The sequence below is a fragment of the Salmo trutta genome, chromosome 38, assembly GCF_901001165.1.
Source record: "Salmo trutta chromosome 38, fSalTru1.1, whole genome shotgun sequence".
Classification (NCBI taxonomy): Eukaryota; Metazoa; Chordata; class Actinopteri; order Salmoniformes; family Salmonidae; genus Salmo; species Salmo trutta.
The window spans coordinates 13,960,091-13,971,047 of NC_042994.1; positions in this window are offsets into that span (position 1 = coordinate 13,960,091).

A 10,957-nucleotide genomic window follows, 5' to 3' on the forward strand; every position below is an offset into this window, starting at 1 on the left:
TTAAGCATCCATTTGAAAACATATCCTCCTCTACTTCAACTATACTTATTGGTTACAATGGTGTGAACGGTTCAACATACTTCAGTATTTCATACTCAGCTCCCCATAAAATAAACTGTAATTTCAAATATGTAAGTCATTTACTTTTTTTACGAGTTCAGCTGAGGTTTTCTCCAACCACTTTAATATGTAATTGAATATTAAGCTGAGTGAAATCCTGATAGTCAGCGCTTACCCATGGCTGCCATGCAGGTGAGTAGGCAGAGGGGTCCCTGCCTGGACATCTTCTATTTCACTTTGTTCACTAGCATGTGAGGAAAATATTGCACCACTCAACCTTTGCAAATGAAAATGACTTGTATTCTTGCAATTTGTTTCCTGTGTGCCTCGTCTTATAAGAGAGTGTCTCCACTCACGAAAGTAGCTGCAAAGTAGCTGCGGTGGATTACTATCATTTGGGTGAGAAAGTGGATGTACATGTTTTATGCAATTTCCTCTTTTGCACTATTGGTATTGGTACATTGCCCCATCCCCTTCTTTTATACTTCCCCAGTGAGAATACCTTAATAAGTATCAAATGTGAGAACCCTGTCAAGAAAACCGGTACAGAGTACATACTGTGGTGGCTAATTTCTGCATTACCAAATGAGGAGAGTTACAAACACACCAGTCTGAGTTAAACTACATCTTTAATACTTAAGATACTTTTGCAAAAGCACTTGACCTTCAATAATGCACTCTCTCGAATGAACCATTGAATAAGGTGCCTACACCTCAACACAAAGAGTTTTTATACTCAAGGTCCACCCCTCTCAACGTACATGACAAACCACAGATACATAGAATGGGTCACAAGGTTAAGTTTTGTATGACAGATATCCATAAAACACAGCAGGCAGTAACTGCTATATCAACAGGGTTCATTAAATAGCCCAGTATCTGGTCTCCTTAGAACCGTCCCTCCCTGGTACGGTATTGAACAGAACTATTAGCTCATGTCCTCTGGAATGCTTTTTAGGCGTTCTTATCAAAATACATCATAAATCTCTTCTGTCAGTGCTATCTCATGGAGGCCCATCCTCAGTAAAACACCTCTTGTTACTACTCCTGGACAGGCTCACTGGGGGGAGTGAGCCTCTAGGCCATATACTGTCACAGGACAAGTGCGAGATCTAAGAGAGGACATACAATGGTCCCAGACACTACCATAAACCTCCCCACAATAAAGAAAAGGAGGGAGTGACTTGCTCGCAGACATTGTGGAGACAAGTCATTGGTTTGCCCATTAATCATGCCATCCCTTCACATGGTTTAAGAATAGGTAAAGACACATTCACATATAAAAGACAAGTCTGACCTCTCCCCTCTCTGGGCCCCAAGTGACTGAGCCCCAGCTAAGGGAAACGTGCAACTGAAACATACCAGAGTGCAAAGGACACTTTCTAATGACAAGTATCTCACATAAGCATATTATACGAATAAAACATCTTAATCATCTATGTTACCCAACTAATTCTGATTCATCCACCACAATACTACAGAGGCAACAACAAACATATGAGAAAGCTTATTTGGCTATTCAGTTGAGTTTCATTTTATTTCACGTATGACTATAGTTTAGTTTTATTGATTGTGTTTGAAATCACATAGGCCTAGCAGCAGCGCAAGAAAAGTTACTTTGTCTAACCTCAGACACTTCTGGATACCAGTTTGATTGAGATTCTCCTTGCTTCAATTTGACTTAATCATTTTAATCAAATTTTGTCCTAATTGCCACATTGTACACATTGACATTTGCTCTAATAAGATAAATAGTTAGCTAGTTGCTAAATGTCTGTCAGGGGAAGGGTGTTGGTACCTTTTTAACCACAATGCTCTTTGGCTATGCAGTGACATCAGTTTCACACTTGCACAGTGTGAAATGTTTCATCACCTTAATGTTTGCTGTTTGTGCTGTTTTGCATATCATAATTGTATTTGATGTGTGTATCTTTGTAATTACAGGTCTCATTTGCAAAAGAGACATTGGTCACAATATGACTCCCTGTCAAAATAAGGTTAAATATAAGAAATATTACGTTAGTGTTGGGAACCCCCTATGTGTTTGGACTGTCACTGCATGACTTATTGCAGTGTATTGTAGAGTGCAAAGTTCAGAGGATGTCCTCTGGTGATTGCAACATTTCACTTCTGTTTTGACACACCATCTAGAAGTTTTTGTTTGTGTTGTCTCTTTCTTCCTGCCTCCTCTTCTACCCTATCCCAGGTAATTTGTTGCTTTTTTTGTGTTGGTTTTCCTTATAGTTGCTTATGTAGCATCTTTGGGTTTTAGAAAAGCAATATATAATAATATGTATTAAACGAAAAGCGTAATTTCTGCAAATTATTAATTGCAGAACTGCCTACATACTTGCCACTGGTTTAAAACCCTCAAGCAGGTATTCCCAAACTGGGGCAATGCCGTCGGGGGTACGCCAAATTAAAATGTGATTCACATCTATAATTTTTTTATTTTTTAATATAAAATAAATTCACATTTTCAAACAGTCCATTTCCTAAGGTCCGCGTCCATAGAGACACATACCAGCTCTACTGGTAGTACTGCTACTGTAACAGTGTAGGTTCCGTCCCTCTCTTCGCCCCAACCTGGGCTCGAACCAGGGACCCTTGCACACATCAACAACTGACACCCCACGAAGCATCGTTACCCATCGTGCCACAAAAGCCACGGCCCTTGCAACGCAAGGGGAAACCCTACTTCAAGTCTCAGAGCGAGTGATGTCACTGATTGAAACGCTATTAGCGCGCACCACCGCTAACTAACTAGCCATTTCACATCGGTTACACTACTACCAGCAGTACTACACCTGCACCTGTTGACGATACAAGTTGTTCTGCTTCCACGAGCACATCTAATGCTAGCATCAGTAATTCTACATTTGTTGTTAGCTCAGCTAGCATGGACACTGACGGTTGTGAATCTGATGCAGCCGAAGAGCTACTGCCCCCTTACCCGGGAAAGCACAGAACAACAGACAGGGACGTTGGACCATCAAAGAGGCGCAAATATGATGAGAACTACATTGATTTGGGGTTCACTTATATTGGAAGTAGTGTCTTTCCTAAGCCACAGTGTGTTATATGTGCAAAAGTACTATCTCACAACTCTATGAAACCTTCACTCTTGCACAGACATTTAGAAACAAAACATGCCAATTTGAAAAATAAGCCACAGGAGTTTTTTGAGCGAGAATTAAGACGACTTTCGAGTAGTAAGACATGTATAAAAACAACAGGTACCATTAATAAGAAGGTGCTAGAAGAGTCTTATATGGTGAGCTACCGAGTAGTTAGGACAGGCAAGCCTCATACTATTATGGAGGACTTAATTCTTCCAGCTGCCGCGGATATGGCTGGGACAATTCTGGGGGAAAAGGCCCAAAAAACTATACAGACAATATCATCATCAAACAATAGTTTCATGACGCATCAGTGACATGGCAGGAGATGTTTTGAAACAATTACTGCTTCGCATACAAGCCTGTGAATTCTGTGCGTTACAGCTGGATGAGTCAACAGACGTGGCGGGCCTGGCACAGCTTCTGGTATATGTCCGTTACGTTTATGGGGGGTAAATTAAGGAAGAGATCCTCTTCTGCAAACTACTGGAAACAGGACAACAGAAGAGGATATTTTTTAAGTACCGGACAGCTTTGTGACATCAAATGAACTTTGGTGGTCAAGATGTGTTGGTATCTGCACTGATGGAGCAGTTGCTCCTGACGCCACCTGGGTACACTGCAGCCTCCACCGAGAGGCTCTTGCTGCCAAGGGAATGCCTGACAGCTTGATAGACATTTTGGACACTACAGTGAAAATGGTTGACTTTGTTAAAGGAAGGCCCCTGAACGTGTATTTTCTGCACTATGCAATGATATGGGCAGCGACCATGTAACGCTTTTACAACATGAGCTGGTTATCAAGGGGCAAAGTATTGACACGCTTTATTGAATTGAGAGACGAGCTTAAAGTTCTTTACTTATCATAATTTTCACTTGTCTGACCGCTTGCATGATGACACGTTTCTCACACAACTGGCCTATCTGGGTGATGTTTTTTCTCGCCTGAATGATCTGAATCTAGGATTACAGGGACTCTCCGCAACTATATTCAATGTGTGGGACAAAATTGAGGTTATGATTAAGAAGTTGGAGCTCTACTCTGTCTGCACTACTCTGTCTGCAAGGACACAGGTCTTGTCATCATTGTATGATTTTTTGTGTGCAAATGAACTAAAGCTTACAAATGTGATATAGCGAAACACCTGAGTGAGTTGGGTGTGCAATTACGCAGGTACTTTCCCAAAACGGATGACACAAACAACTGGATTTGTTATCCCTTTCATGCCCAGCCTCCAGTCCACTTACCGATATCTGAACAAGAGAGCCTCATCGAAATTGCAACAAGCTGTTCTGTGAAAATTGAATTTAAATCAGAAGCCACTGCCAGATTCCTGGATTGGGCTGTGCTCAGAGTATCCTGCCTTGGCAAATCGCGCTGCTAAGACACTGATGCCCTTTGCAACCAGGTACCTATGTGAGAGTGGATTCTCGGCCCTCACTAGCATGAAAACTAAATACAGGCACAGACTGTGTGTGGAAAATGATTTAAGACAGATTCTCTCCAATACAACCCAACATTGCAGAGTTATGAGCATCCTTTTAAGCACACCCTTCTCATTAACTAGTTGTGAGTTATTCACAATTTTCGATGAACAAATAAGGTTTTATATGTAAGATAGTTAAATAAAGAGTAAAATTATTGATTATATTATTATTTGTGCCCTGGTCCTATAAGAGCTCTTTGTCACTTCCCACGTGCCAGGTTGTGACAAACTCACACTCATTCTTATGTTTAATAAATGTTTTGTATAGTGTGTGTGTGGCAGGCTTACAATGATGGCAAAAAACAACATTTGAGAGTGCGCTGACCCTGGTGCTAGAGGGGGTACGCAGCTGGAGGTGTTTGAAGGGGTACGCGACTATGAAAAGTTTGGGAACCACTGCTCTAGAGTCTATTGACGCTCCGAAGAGTCAGTCTAAGTCATGTAATACAAAAATTCCTATCAAAATCAGTCAGTTTAAGCTATAGATATCTGTTTTTTTGCATGGGCTGTGGCTAAATCCACCGAATCCGCTTATGGCGGCCTTCTGCATCTGTGGTGGAAGATTGCCGAGCTACAGCGTTTTTTGAAAAACCATGAAACATCCTGAAAATTGGTCTTCTCATGAAAACGACTGTATCGTTCGGACGGTTTGGCTTGTATGGCCACTTTATGGAAATATAGAGCAAAACGGAGAACACTACGACCCCCACAATTGTCAGAGGACTCGTCTGAAGGTACCCGGTACCAGTTTAAAAGATTAATGGAAGTATGGAGGTAGTTTGTGCCTACCCAAAAAATGGGGTTCAATGTGTGTCCAATAACAACAACATCCAGAGCTTTCTTATACAGTATCTCCTAGAAATGGGACAGACATTTTAAAGCCTTATTCCTTTTGATTTATTTTTTACTGTTTTATTTGCCATTCATGAATGTGCTATTCGGTTTAGACTCTTAAGTATTATTAACAGCTCTACTGATCTGGTTAGAAGCAAGAGAAATAAGTAGTGCCATTCTATTTCTGGAACTTCTGCATTTTCCTAGTTCTTTGGTAGCCTTATTGATATACCAATATGTTTTCTCTTATAGGTTAAGAAGCCTATACACCATATTATTTTATCAAAGTTGATGTGGCCACCGAATGAAACCACCATGCTACCCAACATTGGCTTGCATAACTTTCTCCTCCAGTTGTATTGATACTAGTGGCAACTTTAATCCTGTCTTTCCACTTTATTTGTATGCTTTTTGTGTCTTTGTTTTGCTTAAAATTGTGTTTTGTTCCCTGTGGGGCTTTTATGCTATACTGGATACCACGTGTTATGACTGGGTGAGATTCTTCTTTTTGTAACAGGATCCACTCCTATTCTTGCTCTACATAAATTACATGGATTCAGCCTGTTCATGCCCTCTGTTCCAGTATGTGGATGACTGGTTTCACAAAAGAATAAGGAGACCATTGAAAAGACCCTAAGCAATGAATTGACTAAAGTCAGTAAGTGGTTATCCGACAACAAACTGTCTCTGCATTTAGGCAAGACAGAATGTATCCTGTTTGGTTCCAAACACAAAGTGAGAAACTCTTCCAACTTCTCGGTCAAGTGTAATGGTCTAGCGGTGAAGGAGAAATGCTGCATTACATACTTGGGATGTAATCTGGACCAACACATGACAGGTGAACTCATGGTTCTGAAGGTCATTGGGAAGGTTCACTACAGGACAAAGTTCCTGGAAATAGACACCAAGTTCCTGGATACAGAGACTATGAGGACCCTGACAACATCTCTGATTCTCAGTACATCATGCAGAGAGGAATAAATATCTCTCCGGAAAGCAGAAGGGCGGAGGTCTGTGTTTCATGATTAATGACTCATGGTGTAATTCTGGGCACATACTGGAACTCAAGACATTTTGTTCACCCGACCTAGAATAGCTCACAATTAAACGCTGACCATATTATCTCCCAAGAGAATTCTCCTCCGTCATCGCCACGGATGTTACATCCCACCTCAAGCCGAAACCTTGGCGGCTCTCAAAGAACTTCACTGGACTTTATGCAAACTGGAAATCACATATCCTGAGGCTGCATTTATTGTAGCTGGGTATTTTAACAAAGCAAATCTGAGGACTAGGCTGCCGAAGTTCTATCAACATATTGACTGTCCTACTCGCGCAACTAAGACTCTCGACCATTGCAATTCAAACTTCCGGAATGCTTACAAGGCCCTCCCCCGCCCTCCATTTGGAAAATCTGACCACGACTCCATCTTGCTCCTCCCGTCCTATAGGCAGAAACTCAAACAGGAAGTACCCGTGCTTCGTACTATTCAATGCTAGTCTGACCAATCGGAATCCACACTTCAGGATTGTTTTGATCACGTGGACTGGGATATGTTCCGGGTAGCTTGTGAAAATAATCTAGACGCATACACGGATACGGTGACTGAGTTCATAAGGAAGTGTATAGGAGATGTAGTACCCACTGTGACTATTTAAACCTACCCTAACCAGAAACTGTGGCTAGATGATAGCATTCATGCGAAACTGAAAGTGCGAACCACCACATTTAACCAGGGCAAGGTGACTGGTAATATGGCAGAATAAAAACAGTGTAGCTATTCACTCCGCAAGGCAATCAAACAAACTAAACGTCAGTATAGAGATAAAGGGGAGTCGCAATTCAACGGCTCAGACACGAGATGTATGTGGCAGGAACTACAGACAATCACGGACTACAAAAGGAAAACCAGCCACGTCGTTGAGACCGACGTCTTGCTTCCGGACAGGCTAAACCCATTCTTCGCACGCTTTGAGGATACCACAGTGCCACCGACGCGGTCCGCTACCAAGGACTGTGGGCTCTCCTTCTCCGTGGCCAATGTGAGTAAAGCATTTAAACCCTCACAAGTGAGTAAAGTGTTAACCCTCACAAGGCTGCCGGCCCAGGCGGCATCCCTAGCCGCGTCCTCAAAGCATGCACAGACCAGCTGGCTGGTGTGTTTACGGGCATATTCAATCTCTCCCTATCCCAGTCTGCTATACCCACATGCTTCAAGACGGCCAAGGTAACTGACTTTAATGACTATCGCCCCATAGCACTCACCTCTGCCATCATTAACCTGTTATGGATAGGGGGCAGTATTTACACGGCCGGATAAAAAACGTACCCGATTTAGTCTGATTATTACTCCTGCCCAAAAACTAGAATATGCATATAATTATTAGCTTTGGATAGAAAACACTCCAAAGTTTCTAAAACTGTTTGAATGGTGTCTGTGAGTATAACAGAACTCATTTGGCAGGCCAAAACCTGAGAAGATTCCTTACAGGAAGTGCGCTCTCTGACCATTTCTTGGCCTTCTACACTCTCTTTATTGAAAACTGAGGATCTCTGCTGTAACGTGACACTTCCTACGGCTCCCATAGGCACTCAGAAGGCGGCAAAACGCTGAATGATGCTTTTGCAGGCCCAGGCTGAAAAACAGTAGCGCATTTAGATAGTGGTCGATCAGAGAACCATGAGACTGAGGCGCATGCACGAGGCGACACCATGTTTTTATTCTTTCGTCTTTGAACGAAAACAGGGTTTCCCGGTCGGAATATTATTGCTTTTTTACGAGAAAAATGGCATAAAAATTGATTTTAAACAGCGGTTGACATGCTTCGAAGTACGGTAATGGAATATTTAGAATTTTTTTTGTCACGAAACGCGTCGGGCGCGTAACCCTTCGTCACCCTTCGGATAGTGTCTTGAACGCACAACAAAACGCCGCTATTTGGATATAACTATGGATTATTTGGAACCAAACCAACATTTGTTATTGAAGTAGAAGTCCTGGGAGTGCATTCTGACGAAGAACAGCAAGGGTAATCCAATTTTTCTTATAGGAAATGTGATGTATTGTATTGTATAACATAATGTCCTAGGCGTGTCATCTGATGAAGATCATCAAAGTTTAGTGCTGCATTTAGCTGTGGTTTTGTTTTTTGTGACATTATATGCTAGCTTGAAAAATGGGTGTCTGATTATTTCTGGCTGGGTACTCTGCTGACATAATCTAATGTTTTGCTTTCGCTGTAAAGCCTTTTTGAAATCGGACAGTGTGGTTAGATAAAGGAGAGTCTCGTCTTTAAAATGGTGTAAAATAGTCATATGTTTGAAAAATTGACGTTTTTGGATTTTTGAGGAATTTGTAATTCGCGCCACGCCTATCATTGGATATTGGAGCAGGGGTTCCGCTAGCGGAATGTCTAGATGTAAGAGGTTAAGCTCGAGGCCCAGGGTCTGAACCCCGCCCTGTGCAACTGGGTCTTGGACTTCCTGACGGGCCACCTTCAGGTGGTAAAGGTAGGAAACATCACCTCCTCTCCGCTGATCCTCAACACTGGGGCCCCACAAGGGCGCGTGCTCAGCCCCCTCCTGTACTCCCTGTTCACCCATGACTGCGTGGCCATGCACGCCTCCAACTCAATCATCAAGTTTGCAGACAACACAACAGTAGTAGGCTTGATTACCAACAATGATCAGACAGCCTACAGGGAGGAGGTGAGAGCTCTGGGAGCGTGGTGCCTGGAAAACAACCTCTCACTCAACGTCAACTAAACAAAGGAGATGATCGTGGACTTCAGGAAACAGCAGAGGGTGCATCCCCTTATCTACATCGACGGGACTGCAGTGGAGAAGGCGGAAAGCTTCAAGTTCCTTGGCATACACATCACTGACAAACTGAAATGGACCACCCACACAGATAGTGTGGTGAAGAAGGCGCAACAGAACCTCTTCAACCTCAAGAGGCTAAAAGAAATTGCCTTGTCGTCTAAAACCCTCACAAATTTTTACAGATGCACAATTGAAAGCATCCTGTCGGGCTGTATCACCGCCTGGTACGGCAACTGCACATCGAGCAACCGCAAGGCTCTCCAGAGGGTGGTGCGGTCTGCCCAATGCATTACCGGGGGCAAACTATCCGCCCTCCAGGAAACCTACAGCACCCGATGTCACAGGAAGGTTAAAAAGATCATCAAGGACATCAACCACCCGAGCCACTGCCTGTTCACCACGCTATCATCCAGAAGGCGAGAAGGCGAGATCAGTACAGGTGCATCAAAGCTGGGACCGAGAGACTGAAAAACAGCTTCTATATCAAGGCCATCAGACTGTTAAAACCTCTTATATCTACACGTTCCGCTAGCGGAACGTCTGCTCCAATATCCAATGATGGGCGGGGCGCGAAATACAAACTCCTCTAAAATCCGAAAACTTCCACTTTTCAAACATATGACTATTTTACAGCTATTTAAAGACTCTCCTTTATCTAACCACACTGTCCGATTTCAAAAAGGCTTTACAGCGAAAGCAAAACATTAGATTATGTCAGCAGAGTACCCAGCCAGAAATAATCAGACATCCATTTTTCAAGCTAGCATATAATGTCACATAAACCCAAACCACAGCTAAATGCAGCACTAACCTTTTATGATCTTCATCAGATGACACACCTAGGACATTATGTTATACAATACATGCATGTCTGTTCAATCAAGTTCATATTTATATCAAAAACCAGCTTTTTACATTAGCATGTGACGTTCAGAACTAGCATTCCCACCGAACACTTCCGGTGATTTTACTAAATTACTCACGATAAACGTTCACAAAAAGCATAACAATTATTTTAAGAATTATAGATACAGAACTCCTCTATGCACTCGATATGTCCGATTTTAAAATAGCTTTTTGGATGAAGCACATTTTGCAATAATATAAGTACATAGCCCAGCCATCACGGGCTAGCTATTTAGACACCCACCCAGTTTAGCCTTCACCAAAATCACATTTCCTATAAGAAAAATGTTCTTACCTTTCCTGTTCTTCGTCAGAATGCAGTCCCAGGACTTCTACTTCAATAACAAATGTAGGTTTGGTCCCAAATAATCCATCGTTATGTTCCATCAGCGACGTTTTGTTCGTGCGTTCTAGACACTATCCCAACGCTAAATCTCGGTCACGAGCATGGCGCAGAATGTGACAAAAAAATTCTAAATATTCCATTACCGTACTTTGAAGCATGTCAACCGCTGTTTAAAACCAATTTTTATGCAATTTATCTCGTAGAAAAGCGATAATATTCCGACCGGGAAGGTGCATGCCTGTAAACTGAGGGAAAAACCGAAAGCCGGGGGCGGGGCGGGTCGCGAGCGTAAGGCTTACTCCACATGAGTGACCACTTAGCTTTTGCTCTCCTTTGTTTCAGCCAGGGCTTTGAATTACGTCATTCCTGTTTTTCCCGGGCT